General features: G+C 39.1%; 1 pseudogene; it reads right to left on the bottom strand.

Moving 5' to 3' along the window:
* Positions 1–3,195: 3,195 nt before the first annotated feature.
* On the bottom strand, positions 3,196–3,990 carry LOC129668056 (phospholipid scramblase 3-like; annotated as a pseudogene).
* Between the last annotated feature and the right edge of the window lie 18,168 nt (positions 3,991–22,158).

Raw genomic sequence — 22,158 nt, 5'->3', positions numbered from 1 at the left:
CAGTTGTTGGATCCTGAGTTGGAACCTGTCCTTACAGGAGAGACGCAATATGGAACTGCACAAAGCTGCACTCAGGAGCTGGCGATGCCTCCAGTTATTTACCCAAATGCACACTAAAAGCGACAGGAGTTGTGTATCCTCAAACAACCTTCATCTGGCAGAGTGATATCACCAAGTGGCCTGTTTTTCTGCTAGATGCACTAAAGATTAGATAAGAAAGCAAACAGTCCCTGTGGGATACTCCAAGTCCTCTAACTGCCAAAATAGCATCCCAGACCAGATCAAAAGTAAGGATTTAGAGCATCTAACTCCACAGCCCCTCACACAAGCATAGAGGAGGTCTAAGAACCAACGTGTTGGCATGGAATTATAGCATAAACTTGTGTTCTAACAGAAGGACTTTTCAGCTTATAGATTATAATCAAATGTCCCACTAGGGGTTTTATTCTACCTTTACTTTTTAGATTTATTAACCTATCTCAGAGGGTAAGTAAATCAAGATGACTTATTACTCCGTGGGTCAGAGAGTGTCAGCAGCAGCAGCAGAAGTGGGCTTTGTTTATTATTTTGCCATGAAGAAGCTGGAAGTCCATCTAAATTTTCTATATTGAGTTCCTCTTTCCGTAAAAATTAGAGATGGGATTATGATCTTTTCTGGTTAATTAAATAAACCACCTCTTGATTTGAACCTTAACTATAGAACTTTAGGTGTCAATAAAAGATTGTATGCCAGTTGTCATTTAATGACAGCCAATGTGGGTAAAGGGGCAACTAGCAGAAATGTAGACAGAGAAATATTTTCATATTATTCTCTCTTATACAAAGACCATCATAAAAGAAATCTTGTTATTTACTTAATATGGTTGTCTTGTCCTGTTAATCTCCAAAATCAAAGAACACACACACACACACACACACACACACACACACACACACACACACACCATTGTGGAACCTTATTGTATGAAAATGCTATAATGCTTATGAACATTCTGTCACAGCTGCAGTCACACAAACAGAAACACAGTCACCCACACTTCCAAGCGATGTTCCCTTTATAGAAAGACGATCTTCATCTCTTCTTTTTCAGGCTCACCCTCTTTCATTTATTTATACTTAATCTATCTTAGAATTAAACATACACATTTTATTAGACTGCTACTGTGTGTGTTTGAGAGCACAGTGTGAGAGCAGAGGGGCATTAGTCAATGGTGATGTAAAGTTGAAAAGAATGGCTTGCTCTTACGCTTGAATGGTCTTCCTACTTAGTAGCAAACTGACAAATACAATAAAGAAATCTTAATGTGATAACTATAGCGAACATGAACAAAGTGCTTTGGAGGGCTGGAGAACTCGGACAATTAAATCTGACTTTTGGAAGAAGGGAGGTGATCCAAGGAGGTTCACGGAAGGTGACACTTGTGGAGTAGATGACTACAGGTTTGACCTTTTCCAGAGAGAAAAAGCTTTTAATTAGATCTAGAACACAAAGGCTGTGGCCGGAAATGCATCCCAGACAAAAGAAGAGGATTGGCAAAGGCATGGGGAGATGGAAATTTAACAAATACTTGGTCTTTCCAAGTGAATGAATGTGAACGCTCAGAAGGAAGAAAACAAGACCAAAAAAAAAACTAGGAAGACTTTAGTTTGGGCAACACTGAAGGTTCTCAACTTTACCCATATGGACCAATGAATTATCAAAACTTACACCTTTTTCTCATAATGTTATAGAGGACTTTAAAAATAATAAAAAAAAAATTAAATCTCCAAAAATGACTTGGGGAACCAACGTACACACTACAGGGTTCAAATTCTCCTCAACCTTAGCTGCTGTTTGGCGCCACCTGGTGATAATTTCCTTCTTGGGTTTGAAGATCTGAGGAGTGACCCTGGTTCTTGTGGGGGCTGGGTCGCTAGGACTGGGTCAGAGATTCCAGTAGGAGAATGGTCCCCACTTCTTTAATTCGGTTTACCAGATCTGGAATATGTTGGAAATGTGGTTCCTGAAATCCCTACCTTTGACTCATTTCATCCCTGTGTTCTTAACCCATAAAGCCAAGACCATGGTCTGCTTGGAGAATAACTAAGTACCCAATTCAGATGTTTATGCATTTTTTAGTGTGTGAAATTGATGCTGACACATGGAAAACTAGGCTGCACTTCGTCAGTGGATAGGACAGTGACGGTGCCGCCTACCAGCCTCTTGCTCATCATCACAGTGAGTTGGATGCTGATCTTAATAATGAAAAATGGAGGAAATAATTTTTGAAGTGAAAAAAATGATCTCCATTTATAAAACAACAGGATTCTGGAGACTAAAAGATCTTTGATATCATCTAGTGTTAAATTTGTATTGCGTGTGTTTCATAACTGAAAAACTGGGGCACAAAATGCTTGGTTTCCCTTTGTGTGTGGACAATTTTTCAGACTAGAGTTATAACCCAATGCTGATTTGACCAAGTATTTTACTTCAGTATTTTTTTTTTAACTCAAAGATCTTTTTCTCTTTAAAACAAATAGTATGGATTATGGGATGGCCAACTCTAGCTCAGCTGTTGCCATTTCTTTTGCTTCATCCCACATCATTTATTTATTCTACCCTCTCCCATTACATACATCTTTCAACGTTTAAAAACCTCCAAAGTTTATATGAATGCAACATACAAAGACAGAGCTTCTAACCTATAGCTAGCTTCAGGAAGCAGCAGAAAGCATTACCAGGACTCAATGGGCTAAAAAAATTGGCACTGTGTGTCTACAGCTGTTGGTGAGGAGAAAGGGTCCCCTCAAAGCTCAACCAATAGGCTAACCAGACATAAAGGAGCAGTGGAATGATGGCCATCTTTGACGCTCCGCATGTCCGGTATCCTGAAGGTCTCCTCCTGGGCAGAGGCCCAGGAGGAAGGTAGGGAGGAGTGGGTAGCCAAGTCCAAAGGCTAATTGTCTTGTGTGCACTGGAACTGCTGGGAGATGGGGAAACACCGTGAGGAAGGGTTCTCATGCATTCTCCTCTGCAGGGCACAGCTGAAGGAGGGGAGAGAAAGGGAATGGATGGAACACAATGGCTCTGCTCAGCTACCCTTGTCTGTCCGCTGTGTTGTATACCAAAGAAGGGGTTGCCCCAGGAGGGAAAGGCCAGCGCAGGTGGCCATCTTGAATTCTGGTTGAGGTGATGGTCTCATCCCGAGGCGGCTTCTAACTGGTGATGGTAGGGGACACAGAGCCTCTTTGCTTCTCGAAGAACATAAAATCCGTGAGGAGTGTGGCTCCCAGCAGTGCATCCTTCACTCTCACATCTAAGTCATCTGCTTCTGAGTGCTTCTCGGAACAAACTTCCCCTTGGCTCGCCGATGCGGCCCACACTTAGAGGTTCATCCTTAATCTTCATTTCAAGGTTGGTGTCTGTTCCACAACCAGGTCCAGCACTATTCAAAGGACAGTCTGGCTATCAGCATCGAGGATGGAGAATTTAGGGAGGGTGGGATGCCAGGTTCGTGGTACCAACTGAAGCCTGTACTTCCAGGTCCCGAAGACCACAGGGATAGCATCTGCAGCTAGTGTGGAGTGGATGGTACAAGTGGAGAATTCCAGGTCCCCAGCGTTTGCTACGCGGCCAGCAGCCACCACAGAAGGACACAACAGTTGTAATATTCAGCCGCCTTACCCAGAATCTGTGCAGTGCCGGAGCGCAGCACAGCCTAGGAATGTTTCCACTCATTTAGCCTCATGATGAATCAATATTTGATCAATCTACACTAGCGATTCCAGGCAAGGCAACCCTGGAAGTGGCAGAAGGGAGCAGGAGACCCTGGAGGAATGGGGCCTGATGAGGGGAAGAGAGCAAAGCCAGGCGCAGAGGCAGGCACCTGGGCGGGCACGGCGCAGTCCTGGTCCAGGATGCAGCTCTGGCAATAGATGCCCAACTGTGACTGTGGCAGGGTACGGAGGTGTGGGCAAAGGGGCGTAGCCTTTGGTGGACAAGCTTGCCATGGGAAATGAGAGGACATTCTTACAATGTCAGTGTAAGAAGGCTTATTTCTGGAGTGGAGACAAGCTAGGGAACAGACAGACACAGAGATAAAGATGGACAGGCAAAGGCAAAGAGGCAGCTGCAGCCAGTGTGGAACCAGGGTAGCTTCACTTCAGTAATTTTTAAACATCCAAGAATCAGGTAGGTTTGGAAGAGAAAGTTGCTACCAGATCCTTTATATTTGTAAAATATGCCAAAGAAAACTGAGGGCATGTGCTTAGAGGCCACAGTGAAGAAATGAACCCACATTTCTAAAGATGTTTTAAGGACTAATAATATTTCTAATGTTCTAACAGTGTGCTTGACATTTTACCAAAGAGTAAGGGGAAAAGTGTATATATCTTGTAATCTCATGGAATCTACTCAAACCACAAGTTAAAAATATCAAAATACAATCTAATACAAAACAAAACAAGAAAAATAAACAAAAAACTAAGTGAAAAAACAAACAGTTCCCTTAGGACATCTAACTCAAATCACATCCCCAAATAAAGCAACAGCTCCGGGGTAGTTTCTTCGCATTTTCAGATAAAAAAAAAATTCCATTCACTTCTGAATGTTGTGACACTTCTTCAAACAGTACATGGATTCCCACATATAAAGCATCCTTAGCTCACACAAGGCCACCAGAGAAAAACATAAACGACCCCTCTCCTCACTGGGAAAGGATGACTGTCAGCCGAGGCTGGCAAGCAGTGCCTGATGTCTATGCTCTTCAACACAACATATTTATTGACTGTGTGGGAGTTTCACATGATGCATCCTGACCACCTGAGCTTCCCAGTCTTCCCAGATCCATAAAGTGAGGACCCTTATGACCCTCCCTCAAAAAAAAGAAGGAAAAAAAAAAAAAAAGAAAACACCGATTCCAATTTGTGTTGCCCCTCTACTCACTAGAGCATGGTCAAGCTTCCAGTGGCCAGCACCTTAAAAAAAAAAACTATTTTAAACAAACAATAAACACCAAGGGCTGGGAATGGCTAAAGCCCTGCCACACGAGTGAACGTGAGGGCCACAGTTTGAAAATTCAAGACCTACAGAAATGTCAGGTGTGCATGCAGCACACCTGCAATACCAGCGCTGTGGGGGGGACAGGACTCTGGGAGCGAGCCGGCGAGCTTGACTAAGTCATCAGCGAGCTCGCGGTTCAAGGGACAGACCCCACTTTGATGACAGATCATGAGGTGTAGAGTGACTGAGAAAGCCACCAACATCAGCTTTATTTTGAGAACAGAAAGAAAAATCACATTGAAACAGTGGAGTGGGTGTATGTCAGCCATGGAGTTCCCTAAGGAATGGAATATACTTGTTATCAACAGTGTATTAAATTATTGCTTATTACTTGGAATCCCTGCTAATTAGCCCATACTCCTTTAGGGTAAGAAAGACCTCACCATCATCTTTATATTTTCATAGTTTAGTACATTCTTTCATGTGTAACAGATAGTTAATGAATCTGTAATTAATGAATTAGTAACTACTAGGAAAAGAAAAGAAAAAGAAGACTGCTGTCCTGATTGACAGAAGAAATGCAGTGGGGAATGTTAAATCAGTGAGTGGGGGCGCATTACACAGGGCTTTGTTGGATACACTTTGGACTTAAGCCGTGGGCTACGTCCATACACAGGATGTTTATAAGGAAGGGTGGCAGAGTTAAAGAGACAAAGATGATATCAGAGAGAACTGAGGGAGACCTATGAGGTTTTCAAATGCAAGATGTAGCAAAGCTTTTTCAATTGTTCCAGTCGTCATAATGAAGCTATAGTGGTTGTCTTATATCATTACTAAAAAGTAAACCAATAAACTATATAAATGATGAGCATTTGCAAATTGTAAATAGTTGTGAACTATGACACAATAATTGGTCCTTTATCCACTGCAGTATTTTGTGTAGTTTCAGCAAAAATATCTTATTGTTACCAAATTGGTTATTATTTTGTTTATTTCACAGTTCTTAGTCACCAAGCCTAGTTCACAAATTACAAATGTTTTTTTTTTCAAAAATAAAGTTCATCTTCAAAAAAATGAAAACGTTTCAACATTGAAGAGGTTCAAAACGGTAGAAAAATCAAAACTCATTTGTGTAAATAATTTAGATTCAATTTATGAAAATAAAAGAAATGCCATTTTTATAGTCATGACTTTTATTAAAAGAACTAATCATTTCAAGATGACTTAGCTCCAGTTTGCAAGACGGAAGGCTGAGAGGCACTTAAAAACTTTCTGTTTATGCTTCTCGCCATCAGATGTTTCTGTGATAATCATTTCATAGACGGGCTTTCCGAATTTGGAAGGTTAAGTCTCCGCCACAGCACTGTCCTTACACTTCCAAGAGGTGCACAAATACTCTCTATAAAAACTTCTGTGCAGGTTGGTTGGTTTTGGTTTTGTTTAATTCCTCTTTCCTCTCTTCCTCTTCTCCCCTGATGTGTCTCCTGGATTTATATCTGCAGACATAATAATGGGGCCTAAATAAATTTAGGTTGACCTAGCATTAATTCACAAACAATAATCTGTGTGTGTGTGTGTGTGTGTGTGTGTGTGTGAAGTAAAAAGAAATGGAAAAGCATAGGATAGATAAATTAAGTGTTTTAAGTGGGCAAATTGTATTTTGCATTTCTCTGGTACATAAGACAGCAGGCTCAGAATAAAAACAAGCATCAAATGTACTTGTTATTGACCAGAAGATCGTCTATCTGTTAAAGGACATAAGACTTGATTCTGATCCTATTCAGGATTAGAAATTGGCTCATTGTTTAGGCAAGAATCATGAAATCATGCTATAACCACCAAGAAAAACATCACTGGGAAAGAACAAACTTGAATCCTAAGTAAAACCATCCACAGACACTTACAAATATGAAGAATATACCTTCTTAAATTCATGACCTCCTAGCATCCTTAGTGTGAGACAACCTATGCAGCCTGGCATTTTGCCAAGTGGTGTTCTATGGTGAGGTAAACACTGTTTATGAAGTATCACTGCCAAAAATATTTACCCTGAATCTAATAAAATCCCTCCAACTCCATTACAGGAAATAGAGGAGCCAGTTAAATAATACTGATAGAGAAAAACAAACAAACAAACAAACAAACAAACAAACAGACAAGATGCAAAAGTTTGACCTGTTCCAGGAGAACTTCAGGGGATCAACTGCTGAAAGCATGGTGACAGGAAAAAAGTTAAGCAAACATGCCTGGCTGCTGAGTATAGGGTGTGTACATTAATGGGCCCTTAACAGAGAAACAAAGGCAAAATCAATAAAGAACAGTCAGGGACTCTAAGGAAACTCTCATACGGACTAGATGGTTTGCCTAATTAGGCACTGTTTACGATAGGAAGAGGATGTCCTTGGTTTAGAAAACGTGCCTTACACTTACAGGTAAATCACCTCCGCCGCTAACTTTCACATGGTACCACATTAATAAAAAGTGTGTGTACTCACACGTAGAGAGACAGGCAGAGAAGATGCAGATTTGGCAGAATTTTTAAATTACTGTTTTTCAAATAAAATTTACATTTGTGTCTACTTTACTAAAACATATTTTTATTTTAAAAATTGAGGAATATTGGATTAAAAATGGATTTAAGTTTCATATATTAGAGTTTCAAAATGTATTCTCTTATATTCCATTATTAGTATGTCAAATATTATTTACTCCTGTTGTTAAAACATTTTTCTAAGAATAAAATCCAAAGACAAAAAAAAATTACATTTATACCTATGTAAGTGCATAAAATGATACAGAAATACCAAAAGGTCCTGGTTAATTTCAGCTCATTAAAAAGAAAAGGTGTTGAGAGTAAGCTGTAAATTATGCATCTTGCCATGTCTCTGTTTCCTATATAACTTTGGATTCTCTCCCTTTTTGCCACACGTGTCAAATCATGAACAAGTTCTAAGCTCCCTTCAGACTAAACATGATATGCTTATATTTCGGAGGGAGAAAATGTTGTTTAGATTTTTTTTTTAAGTTAAGCTCATGTAATTCTCAGGCTGTGTTCAGGAAAGCATTATAAAAATACCCTTTATCCAAAAGCTTCACTTTCTCTAGCTTATAAGTACCCAATAGTTTATCTGTTCTCTAACAGCACCTTTGTAACATAAAGGTTCTAAAAGAGCAGCTTATTGTTATGGGTTCTCCCGTTTTAATTTATCATAATAAGAAGAATGGCCGGCCTGTAAATCCAAACATGATGAGAATACAGAACATGCAGAACACTTTTACAAATGTGCACATACAAATCTAAAGCAGAATATGATGTAAACAGTTCTGCGGTTTTGTTTTTGTTTACCTAGATGAGAATAGCTTCAGAGTTACCAGAAATGGATTCAGATGCTGGAGATGTGGACTCAGCAAGCAGCTGAAACACAGGACCCAGCATCACGCTAGGAAGCCTGTCAGGACCGGAAGGCATCCGTAGTCTGTTGTCCTTAATCTCAAGACCCTGGTTGGCTCTGAATAACAGACATGCAGAGAAATGATTTTTCCTGGAGGAAGATGGAGGAATCCTAGGTAAGGATGGTTCTAGTGTCAGCATTCTTCTCTGGAGAGTTTTCTCAAGACAACCTCTGCAAGTAAGAAAGGACAAAAACAAAACAAAACAAAAATCTCTATAAGTTAAGGACATTTGCTGGGGATCTAATAATCTTCCCTAAAATCTGCATGAAGCCCAGACCTGATCCACAGGAACAGTTTTCTGGGGTCAGGGCTTCAGTAAGTAATTTGGCTTAGATCACAACCTGAGGACTAGTCTTATCAGAATAAGAAACGATAACTCTGATTATATGGAAATACCTCTATCTCTGTGCAAAATCTAAAGAAACAGTCAGAAGGCAAGAACCTGAAACTCAAATTAAGAGTCTGCACCAGACCTTTTCCATCTGGTGTTCTGATCTCAGATGTCCAGACTTTTTTTGGTGGAAGAGCTACGAAAGGTATACTCTTCAGGACAAGGAATACTCAAGGAAACCACAAAGTATGGACAGTAAAAACATGAGAAAAGTTTCAACATTTGGTCCCTATAGGTACAGCAAATATTAAAGGCAGCCTATTTTGAGCCAGATTAAAATATAACCTCACAACAAAGGCCTACATACTTCAGTTCTAATTATCTGGGATGTCATGCCTGGGTTTCAATAAGAAAAACACATGAGGTGTGCTAAAACGTGAGAAAGAACATAGCCTGAGTTTACAAGGCAAGCATTAGACTAGATTCAAATGACATAGACTTCAAGTTCACAGAGAATTTAAAATGATTAATATGCTGGGTAATAAGCTAATACATTAAGGGAAAATGATACAAGTAGACAATATACAAGAACAAATAGTAGTATAATCAGAGAGATAAAAACTTAATTTAAAATTAAAACAAAGTACTGGAAAACAAACTGAAGAAAGGAAGAATGCTTTTAATGGGTTTAGCCATGGTCAGAAGAAAGTAATTGTGATCATAGAGAAATACCAAAAGAAATGTCCTGAACTGGGACACTGTTCTGTATTGAATAGTGACCATTCAAAAGACATCACTAAATTTGAACTCCTGGAACTTGTCTTTGCAAGAGTAATTAAATTAAGGATCACAGGCTGAGATCATCTTGGACTTAGGGTGGCCCCTAAATCTTTTCCTGATAAGAAAAGAGCTGATTTGAGAACAGAAACAGAGGGGAAAGGGAAAATGAGCAGAAAGGCAGAAATTATAGCAACATACACGCGAGCCAGGGGACCACAGATTGCCAGCGCCTGCATGAGCTGGCAGACAAAAGGGAGAAGGCCTCCCTAAGGCCTCTGCACAGAATGCAGCCTTGCTGACTCCTTGATTTGGGGCTTCTGGTCGCCGTAACTGAGCGAGGATACTTGTCTTGCTTTGAGTCCCCCAGTTTGTGGTGATTTGTTACACTGGCCCTGGGAAACTCCTATAAATGCAAAAAGAAAATACACTGAAAATATTCAAACAAAACAAAATGGTGAGGCAGTTTGAAGGAGAAGGAAAAGGAAGATACAAAAGAAGAAGAAACTTCGTATCAGGAATCATGCAAGCAAAAACAAAGGGTGGGATGTTTATAGAAAACCTTAACATCACAAAGCTAGCTAGCTCTGTAGAGCAATTAAAATTTATCCTGCAAAGTCAGAGAACAAATACTTTCACTGGATTCAAACCTCTAGCTTCACCTCAGTCTCTGTGGCAGACCACCTACTGGGGACTCCCCTCATATCTGTGCTCAGCCCATCTTCAGACAGTCCCAGGTACCTTCTCCTTCAACCTCTCTCCCCACTCATCCTGTCATCCTGGTACTTCCCAACTCTGGCAGGCATTCTCTGGGAACCCACAAGCCAAGTCCACCTGAGAAGCAAGTAAATCAGCAAAGCAGGTAGGCAAGCTTCAGAGCTTCACTTTTCTCCCTCCTCCGAATCTAGTCTCCCAGTCTAATTGGAGCTCTGTAGCAGGCTATCATTTGCTGGTCTCTTACACTCTCCGCCCCTATGCTCAGGGAACTAAGCAGATCCTGGTTGAACTCCCTGTTTCCTCCTTCCTGTGGAACTCTCGCCATCCTAGCCCACCCCCATTCCTAAGTACTAGCTCCCATCTTGAAACACATTTTACGCTGAAGAACTAGTGGCCACAATTGGCTGGATTCTAGAAAAATTCCCCACCAGGTAACACCTAGCCACCACACTCTCCTAAGAACAAGAGAAGACAACAGAAACCACAGAACTAAACACCCACCCAACAAAAACAAGACCAGATAATCAGCACCTACAGTTACAATTACCCCAAACACAGATGTAGTATTTATTTTAAAATGCCATGCATATACTACAGATTTGATATGAAAGAGTTTTATTGGATGGAAGTGGAGAAAGAGAGAGAGAAAGAGAAGAAGAGAGAGAGATGTGGTGGGGTAGGGTGCTCAGGAAAGGAGGAGAAACTAAGGTGGAGAAAGAGCAGGAAGAGCAGGAAGGGAGAGCAGGAAGAGCAGAGAGAGAGCGAGTGGGAGGGGCAGACTGGTTACATCCTGAAGCACCTGGCCCAGATGCTGTCATAGGATGCAGGATGTTGACTAGGACATTGTCAGGACCCTAAGGGGCCCCTGAGGGCAGGCCAGATGAATTGCCTGCACAACATAACTTCCCTCCCTTTTTATTTAATTAAAAAAATGAGGAGTTAGGGAGGGGTGGAAAGACAGGAAGGAGGACATTGGGCTGCTTCTCATGCAGGGCAAGTTAAAATATATAAATGTAGGTTCATTGGAAGCAGCTCTTAATTGCCATGTGAAGGGGGAGCGAGAGAAAGACAGCGAAAGAGAGGAACTAAACGTCCAGATTACATGGTGAAGAGGAGGGGAAGCCCCTGCCCTCGATAGTTCTGGGGGTTTTGCCTGCCATGCCCAGCAGCAGATAGGGACTGTGGAATGCTGGGAGAACCTGGATAGGTCTTTCCTCAGCCTATAGCACACCGTTCCAGCACTTTGTTGATAATAATTACATAACAGGCCAACACAGCATAAAAATGAAATCAGCAACAACCATGAGAATATGTCTCCACTGGAGTCCAACATCCCCACAACAGTAAATCCTGGATATTGGAACATAGCTAAAGTACAAGACAAAGACCTTAAAATAGCTTTTATGAATATGATAGAGAAGATAAGAAATCCCTTAAAGAACTCTATGAAAACACAAATAGTATAAAGAAATTAATGAAACGATTAATCCAAGACCTGGAAGTGGAAATAAAATCAAAACAAAAACTGAGATCAATCTGGAAATAAAATATATATATATATATATATTTAGGAACTTGAGCAGGAATTGCAGAGGCAAGCCTCACAAGAGTCAAGATATGAAACAGAGAATCGCAGGCACTGAAGACATGATTGAAGAAGTGAATACTTTGGTCTATAAAATATTAACTCTAAAAGAATCCTGGTACAAAACATCCAATAAATCTGGGCACTATGAAAAGACAAAATCTATGAACAATAGAAATAGAGGAAGAAGGAACTCAGGTAAAAGGCACAAATTGTATTTTCAGCACAATCAGAAGAAATATTTCCTAATCTAAAGAAATAGATGCCTCTTATGGTACAAGAAGAAGACAGAACACCAAATGGACTGGACCAGAAAATAAATTTATGTCAGCATATAATAATCAAAACACTAAACATGCAGAAGAAAGAAAGGATAGTAAAAGCTATAAGGTAAAAAAGATCAAGTACCATATAAGTGCAGACCTATTAGAATAATCTGACTTCTCCATTAAAACTTAAAGAGCCAGAAGGGCCTGGACAGATGTCCTACAAACTCTAAGAGACCACAAATACTGGCTCAGATTACTATAACCAGCAAAACATACAACCACCATAGATAGGGAAAATAAAATATTCCATTATTAAACCAAATTTAAGCAATATCCATGCACAAATACATCTTTACAGAAGGAGCTAGAAAACAAATTTGAACCTCAAGAGGCTAACCACATCCATGACCAGGAAACAAAAAGAAGGAAAACACAAATGCACACATACCACCCCCTCCACCGCAACAATAGTGATGACAATGACAACAAAATAAAAGGAACCAACAAATACTACCATTGAAATCTCTCAACATTAAAGGTCTCAATTCTTCAATAATAAACATACAAATTAACAGAATGGATGCAATAAATAGGATTCATCCTTCTGTTGTATCCAAGAAACATACCTTAACATCAAGGATAGACATCACCTCCAAGAAAAGGATGGATTCTTTTTGAAAGATATTCCAAGCAAATTGATCTAAAACACAAGCTGGTGTAGAGATTTTAATATTTTACAAGAGTCCTAACCAAAACTCATCAGAAGAGATAGGGAAGAAAACAACATATTCATCAAGAAAAAGTCCACCAAAAAGATACTGTGTTCTTAACATCTATGCACCAAACATATGGCACCCAAGTTTATAAAAGAAACACTACTAGAGCTTAAATTACGTATTGCCTCTCACCCACTGATAGTGGGAAACTTAAATAACTCACTCTAGCCAATAGACAGATCACACAGGCAAATCTAAACAGAGACATGTGAGTGCTAACTGAAGTTATAAAATAAATGGACCTAACAGATTTATAGAACATTTCACCCAAACACAAACTGATATAGCTTTTTCTCAGAATGTCACTGAACTTTCTCCAAAAATTAACCATCTCCTGAGATGCAAAGCAAGTCTCAATAGACACAAGAAAATTGAAATAACTACCTAAATCTTCTTTGATCACCAAGCATTAAAGCTGGATATCAAAACACCAGCAACTTTCTATACTTTCTAGAATAGAAAGAAAATGAAAACACGACATACCCAAACTTATGGGATACAATGAAGACAGTTCTAAGAGGCAAATTCATAGCACTAAGTGTCTACATTAAAAAAGCAGAGAGCTCTCATACTAACCTAAAAGCACACCAGAAAACTCTAGAACATAAAAATGAAATCACTCTCAGTAGAAATAAGTTGCAAAAATAAATTCAAGGAGGAAATCCATACCACAGAAACAACAACAACAAAATAATACAAAGAATCAATGAAATAAAGAGTTGGTTCTTTGAAAAAATCAATAAAATTGCCAAACCCTTATCCAAATTAACAAAGTTAGGGATGAAAAGACTGGTATAACAACATACACTGATTTTTAAAAACTATACCTCATCAAATTATACAATCCAAAAGAAAGATAATTATATATGTAACATATTATATATTATAAATATAATTTTATATATCACTTACTGTGATTACATCAACTCAGATAAGCAATTTAAACAGATCTATAATATCTAGTGGAATTAAAGCAGTAATTAAAAATATGCCTATCAAAAAAGCCCAGAGCAAGTTGGTTTTAATGCATAATTTTATCAGATTTTCAGCAAATAGTTAATGTCAACACTCCTTAAATTAGTCCACAAAATAGAAACAGAAGTTATATTGCCAAATTCATTATAAGAGGCCACAATTGCCCTGACACCCAACTCACACAAAGATCCAACAAAGAAGAATTGCAGACCAGTTTCCCTAATGAGCATAAATGCAAAAATCCTCAATAAAATTCTTACAAGACAAATCCAAGAACAGAAAAAAGGTTATTCATTGTGAGCAAGTAGGCTTAATCTGAGAGATGCATGGATGGCCTATATATACAAATTAATAAATGCAATCCACCATATAAACAAACTGAAATACAAAACCAAAAGAAAAGATTGCATCTCATTTGATCTTAAAAAGCGGGGGGAGCTTTGACAAAATCCAAAATCCTCATGATAAAATCCTGTAGAGATTAGGAATACAAGGGACATACCTCAACATGATAGTGGCAGTAAGCTCATAGCCAACATCAATTGAAAGAGAAACTCAAAGCACTTCCACTAAACTCAGGAGGGAAAAATAAAAGTTGTCCACTTTCTCCCTACCTTTAATATAGTACTTAAAGTCCTAGCTAAAGAGATGAAACAACTGAAGCATATCCAGGTGGTACAAATTGGAAGAGAAGAAGACAAAGTATCTTTATTTACAGATAACATCATAGTATATCAAAGTAACAATAAAGATTCCACAGGGACAGTCCTACAGCTGATAAATACTGTCAGCAAAGTAGATGGGTTAAAAAAATCATAAAAATCAGTACCCTTGCTGTATAAAATAGACTGAGAAAGAAATCAGGGAAACATTTTCACAATAGTTTCAAAAAATATAAAATATCTTCAAATAAGTCTAACCAAACAATGAAAGACTTGTGTGATAAAATCTTATGACTCTGAAGAAAGAGATTGAAGATGTCATTAGATGGAAATATCTCCCATGCTCATGGATCAGCAGAATTAATATAGTAAAGAGAAGTGTGCTACAAAAAGCAATGTACAGACTGAATGCAATACCCATCAAAATTCCAACACAAATCTTCACAGTTCTTGAGAGGACAATCTTCAGCTTTTTATGGAAACATAAAACAGACACACCAGCTAAAACAATCCTGAATAATAAAACAACTGCTGGAGGCATCACCATCCCTAATTTTAAGTTGAACTATGGTAATAAAAACATAGGCATTGATCAGTGGAATAGAATTAAAGACCCAGACATAAATCTACACACCTATGGACACCTGATTTTTTTTATAAAGAAACTAGAAATACACAGTGGAAAATGGACAGTATCTTCAACAACTTGTGCGGGTCAAACTGAATGGTTGAACGTAGAAGAATGAAAGTAGATCCATACTTAACTACTGACCTGGAAATTAACTTCAAAAGGATGAAAGACTTCAACATAAAATCAGATACACTGGGCCTTCTGGGAGAGAAAGTGGAGAATAGCCTTGGTCCCTTGATTATAATTTTTGACATTTGTGGTCAAGCGTGTATTTATATCCTTATTCACTGATATTGCTGACTTTGCACTTTATCTCTGCTATTCACTCTAGCCCATCTAGATGTTTTCCACTATGTTATTTTATCTTTGATTTTTGGTTAGGTTTTCGTGTCCGGTGCTTGCTTTTTGTTGTTGGCCCTTAAAGTCTTACTTTTTTTTTTTTTTTTTGACAGGGTTTCTCTGTAGCCTTGGATGCCCTGGACTCACTTTGTAGACCAGGCTGGCCTTGAACTCACAGAGATCCACCTGCCTCTGCCTCCCTGAGTGCTGGCATTACAGGCATGTGCCACCATGCCGCTCTAAAATCTTACTTTATTTGATATCTTTTGCACCTGTTCTGCTGTCTTTCTCCTCCATGCTGCTTTCTTTTCTGGGTCGTTGGTTGATTTTCTTTATGCCTCTGTGGTTCCCTCTTTGGAGTCGCTGATGATTTTTACAAGCTAACCTTTGAATTCTTTAAGGAGCCGGCACTTCACCCACTTCATTATCTTTGCATTTGGTAATTGAGAAATTGTGACCTTTTGAAAGAGCTGTATTGCCTTGCTTTTTCATGTCTCCCTTTCTGTGTTGCAATTTTCACTCTGTTGGTTGAGGGTATCTCTGTGGTTTTACTTGGAAACCTTCTGGGTGAGCAGTTTTGACTTAAGTGCTCAGTCCTTAGTACCACTAGGAAGGAGAAAATAAACCATTATATTACGAACAACTATGCACCAAAATGTACACAGAAAATGCTTTAAACTGACTGACTCTTAACTATTACACATCACTGATCATAAAAAGGAAAGTAAAAAAAATTACAGAGTAAGCTACAAAGTTAAAAAGTCGTTTAGGGGAAAAGAAGTAACTATTGAGGAAGGAAGTAGTAATGGGAAAAGTAATAATGTTCCAGGCTAAATATGAGAACAAATGAGCTGAGGATAGGAAAGCTGAGAGGAAGAGAAAATAACAAGATATTAAAGGTTATACAATAACAAAAATGGATCAGCAAAATGCATAAGTGAAACAGGCGGACTAAAGAGTAGGCACCGTGAGCTGTTTTGAAACATAAAGAGCAAGAATATAATTTTAAAAAATAGAAAAATACAGGGAGAAAGGGGGAGGAAAGGCACAAAACCAATGTATTGAGCAGATTCCTTTTCTGCTCTGTAATCGCAGAGCCTGCCAAATGGTCAGCAACTTGGAGACTTGTTTTGTCCTGGTGTTGAGCCAAGGGTGGTCAAGAGTCAGTCTGTCCACAGTACTGCAATCACGTCGGGCCACCCCACATTCTGTACACGTCCGAGTTACCACTCCAGTTTTGTAGCTTGTGGGCTGGGCAGGCTCTACCTCATTCCACAGATTGGACAGCTTGTAGAGCTTTGCATAGTTGCCATCTAAGTAATGAGTTTTCCCTTAAGCGTGCCGGAGAAGGGGAAGACAGGTAGAACGCTGAGCTGTTACTGGGAAACCTCAGTCATTACTTCATGGTTCCATTGCATATTAAACACCCTTCCGGAGGGTGGGAACTGTGAGCAGTCCATAGGATCTGAGTTTCAGAGCCCTCAGTCACTCCTGCTTATAGAATACCAAAAGGCAAAGAAGTAGCCATGTTATAGATAGGTAAAGGAGATATCCAGGCCCCATGCCCTAGAGAAGAGCAGTTGATAGTTCCGAGGGGAAGAAAAAATCGTTTCTTTAAAAAAAAAAAAAAATATATATATATATATATATATATATATATATATATATATTACATTTTATTCATTTTGTGTTCCAGCTGTAACCTTCTCCCTCATTCTCTCCCAATCCCACCTGCCCTTCCTCATCTCCTCCCATGCCCCTCTCCAAGTCCACTGATAGGGGAGGTCCTCCTCCCCTTCCATCTGACCCTAGACTATCAGGTCTCATAAGAACTGGCTGCATTGTCTTCCTCTGTGGCCTGGTAAGGCTGCACCCCCCACCACCCTCAGGGGAGGTGATCAAAGAGCCAGCCACTGAGTTCATGTCAGAGACAGTCCCTGTTTCCCTGTTCCCGTTACTAGGGAACCCACTTGGAGACTGAACTGCCAAGAGCTACATCTGTGCAGGAGTTCTAGGTTATCTCTGTGTATGGTCCTTGGTTGGAGTATCAGTCTCAGAAAAGACACCTGAGCCCAGATTTCTTGGTTCTGTTGCTTTCTTTGTGGAGATCCTGTCCCCTCCAGGTCTTTCTATCTCCTCCTTCTTTCATAATATTCCCTGCATTCTGCCCAAAGTTTAGCTGTGAGCCTCGGCATCTGCTTTGGTACTCTGCTGGGTAGAGTCTTTCAGAGGCCCTCAGTGGTAGGCTCCTGTCTTGTTCTCTGTTTTCTTCCTCTTCTGATGTCCATCTCATTTGCCTTTCTGAGTGAGGATTGATCATCTTATCCAGGGTCCTCCTTCTTGCTTATCTTCTTTAGGTGTACTGATTTTAGTATGTTTATCCTACATTATATGTCTGATATACACTTATAAGTGAGTACATACCATGTGTGTCTTTCTGCTTCTGGGATACCTCACTCAGGATGATCTTTTCTAGTTCCTACCATGTGCCAGCAAATTTCATGATCTCCTGGCTTTTAATTGCTGAGTAGTATTCCATTGTGTAAATGTACCACAATTTCTGTATCCATTCCTCCACTGATGGACATATGGTTTATTTCCAAGTGCTGACTATTACAAATAAAGCTGCTACAAACATGATTGAACCAATAGCCAACATCGAACAAAATGGAGAGAAACTTAAAATCAATCCCACTGAAATTAGGGACAAGGTAAGGTTGCCCACTCTTTCCATTTCTTCAACATAGTACTTGAAGTCCTAGCTAGAGCAATAAGACAACTAAAGGAGATCAAGGGGATACAGATCGGAAAGGAAGAGGTCAAAGTGTCACTATTCACAGATGATAGGATAGGATACCTGAGCGACCCCAAAAATTTATCCAGAGAACTCCTTCAGCTGATAAACACCTTCAGCAAAGTGGCAGGATACAAAATCAACTCAAAAAAATCTGAAACCCTCCTGTATAGGAAAGACAAAAGGGCTGAGAAAGAAATTAGGGAAACAACTCCTTTCACAATAGTCATTAGTAATGTAAAGTACCTTGGTGTGACTCTAACCAAGCAAGTGAAAGACGTGTTTGAAAAAAAAAATTCAGTCTCTGAAGAAAGAAATTGAAGAAGATCTCAGAAGATGGAAACATCTCACATGTTCATGGATCAGTAGGATTAACATAGTTAAAATGACCATCCTACCAAAAGTAATCTACAGATTCAATGAAATTCCCATCAAAATACCAACACAATTCTTCACAGACCTTGAAAGAACAATTCTCAATTTCATATGGAGAAACAAAAAACCCAGAATTACCAAAACTATCCTGTACAACAACAGACTGTCTGGAGATATCTCCATCCCTGATCTCAAGCTGTTCTACAGAGCAATAGTAATTAAAACTACATGATATTGGCATAGAAACAGAATAATGGATCAGTGGAATTGAATAGAAGACCCAGAAAATAAACCCACATACCTATGGATACTTGATTTTTGACAAAGAAGCGAAAACCATATAATGGAAAAAAGCATCTTCAACAAATGGTGCTGGTCTAACTGGATGTCTACGTGTTGAAAGTGCAAATAGATTCATATTTGTCACCCTCACTGAACTAAAGTCCAAGTGGGAAAATCTACATAGGGTCAACGGTAAGTGAACTCACTGGGTCACGCACACGTGAAGTTGGGAGAGTGTCATGTTTGGGGGTTGCTTGGGAGGAATTTGAAGGAGAAAAGGGAAGGTGGATATTACTGTGTTTTATTATACACACGTATAAAATTTTCATGAATAAGGAAAAAAAGTTTTTGATTTCTTTTTTTTTTTTTCAGCAGTAGGTAGTCATGGACTTCTAGCTCCCTGTGTTTCCCTAGCTCGGGGATTGCATTCTCTGCAGTTAAAGCCACCCTTCGCTGAAGAAATCAGGGCTTCCAAAGATCTCCACCCGTGCTCGGGCACACCGCCATGGGGGCTTCTCCGTGCGCCATTGCTCAGCTCGGCCTCATCCATGTTATCTCTTAGCTGGGGACCAGCTTCCGAGCGTCTTCTCCGGCCTCCAGGTGGCGCAGCCCACGCCTCTGCCTTTAGAATGGCTCCTATGTAAGCCTGGCATGGAGCATGCCCAAATGGACACTGCCAGTGTCTCGCAGACGAAGTCCCCAGCTCTGTTGCTCTGGATGTTTTGTTTTTTTTTTTTTGTTGTTGTTGTTTGTTTGTTCATTTGTTTTTGTTTTATTTTACTCTTTAGTCTTCCTAGCGCTGTGGGCCTTTTAACCCAGTTTCATTTGTGATTCCTGATGCTCTTTTTTCTCTTTCAGAGAGGGTCACATAAAGAGAATATCTAACCTGCTACTTTCAAACTTCAATCATTAATGCAACACACTGGAAAAGTCACCTCTGTTGAATCAGAGGAAAAAGACATTTGGCAAAATTCACCATATTAATATTGTAAAATAACGTATTATTGATTCAAGGGAATTCATTTAACCTAAATAGGACAATCTTTGGTAATCATAGTATCAGGTTCTCAAAGTATGGAGTGTTTTAGTTCTAGCTCAAGTATTTCAAATGAAAATCAGCAAATAATTGCCATCCAGTTAATTTCTTCTAAATAATAAGCTAGTAAATAGAAAAAAAATTAGAGCATGGTGTTTCTGGAATTCCCTGGTAAAAATCAAAAATATTTGAAATCCATGAACTACTTCTCTTCTTGCTTCATTTGGGCTCTCCACAGAGGGCTTAGTAAATGCAGCTAGAAAAAGGAAAGCAACCGAAGCTAAAACTTGAGAAGTGGACATAAAATGGAGCTGTTTTGCAGACTGAACACTCTTCTCACAGAATATTCTATTAAATGTATGAATTAATACTATAGAATGAGGAATAAATTCATCATTAGAAAACTGTTCTTTGATATGAATACCGACAAGATAAAATGGTGAGAAGAAAGTTAAAAATGGGACCTTGGGTACACATGAAAAGAGATTAAGCATGGCCTCTTTCAACAGCATGGAGTTTTTGTTTCTTTGTCTCTCTTAAATAAATTCTATAAATCAATTCTATAAATCAAATATCAGTGCAAATTTAAGAAGAAATGCAAAATGGAAAAATTAATTAAACTGTTTTTTTTGCAAATGAATAAGAAGAGAATTGTGAATTTAAAAAAAAAGCAAGAAAATATGTGGAAATAGACAGGTATGAAATATCTAGCCTCTTTACCAGAAAAATAAAATGAAAATTTAAGATAAGCCTTCTCTCTCTCTCTTTTTTTTATGTAAAACATTATTTAATTAAATTTTCACAGTTTTTTTTTTCCCTTCCCACTTCCTCTCCCACCAGCTAATACACATTGGAACTCAGAGGAGAGCTTCATGTTGGCAGCTGTGGAGTTGTCTTGGGCAGCTTTCCTGGGTTCAGAACTCGGTGGTATCTGGAGTCACATTGTTCTTCAGCTCAAATGCTTGAGTGTGGTTCTCATGCTCCTGGCCTCACTTCAGAGCATCTTCACAGGAAGATTGCCTGTATTGCTATGTAGACAGCTCTTGAGGGGAAATGTGCTTTTCTTAATTATTTTTTCTGAATTTTATTTTTTTCTTATCAGTTACATTTTATTAACTCTGTATCCCAGCTGGTTCTTTGAGAAAATCAACAAGATAGACAAACCCTTAGCCAAACTAACTAAAAATCAGAGAGAATCTATCCAAATCAACAAAATCAGAGATGAAAAGGGTAACATAACTACAGACACTGAGGAAATTCAAACAATCATTAGATCATACTACAAAAGCCTATATGCCACAAAATTTGAAAACCTAAATGAAATGGACAATTTTCTTGATAGATTCATCTTCCAACATTAAGTCAAGATCAGGTAGAAAGACTGAACAGCCCTATATCCTCCAAGGAAATTGAAGCAGTCATTCACAGTCTCCCCTCCAAAAAAAGCCCTGGGCCAGATGGTTTCAGCGCGGAATTCTACAAGACCTTCAAAGAAGTGCTAATACCAATTCTCCTCAAACTATTCCACAAAATAGAAACAGAAGGTACATTACCAAACTCATTCTATGAAGCAACAGTCATCCTGATACCTAAACCACACAAAGACCCAACAAAAAAAGAGAACTTCAGACCTATCTCTCTTATGAACATTGACGCAAAAATACTCAATAAAATACTTGCAAACCGAATCCAAGAACACATCAAAGATATCATCCACCACGACCAAGTAGGCTTCATCTCAGGCATGCAAGGGTGGTTCAACATACAGAAATCCATCAATGTAATTCACCACATAAACAAACTGAAGGAGAAAAACCACATGATCATCTCCTTAGATGCTGAAAAAGCATTTGACAAAGTCCAACACCCATTCATGTTTAAAGTCTTGGAGAGATCAGGAATACAAGGCACATATCTAAACATAGTAAAGGCAATATACAGCAAGCCTAGAGCCAACATCAAACTCAATGGAGAGAAACTTAAATCAGTCCCACTGAAATCAGGGACAAGACAAGGCTGCCCACTCTCTCCATACCTCTTCAACATAGTACTTGAAGTCCTAGCCAGAGCAATAAGACAACTAAAGGAGATCAAGGGGATACAAATCGGAAAGGAAGAGGTCAAAGTGTCACTATTCGCAGATGATATGATAGTATATATGAGCGACTCCAAAAT

The sequence above is a fragment of the Psammomys obesus genome, unplaced genomic scaffold (genome assembly GCF_907164565.1).
Source record: "Psammomys obesus unplaced genomic scaffold, mPsaObe1.curated_primary_1811, whole genome shotgun sequence".
Lineage (NCBI taxonomy): Eukaryota > Metazoa > Chordata > Mammalia > Rodentia > Muridae > Psammomys > Psammomys obesus.
This window is presented reverse-complemented; position numbering and strand designations above follow the sequence as displayed.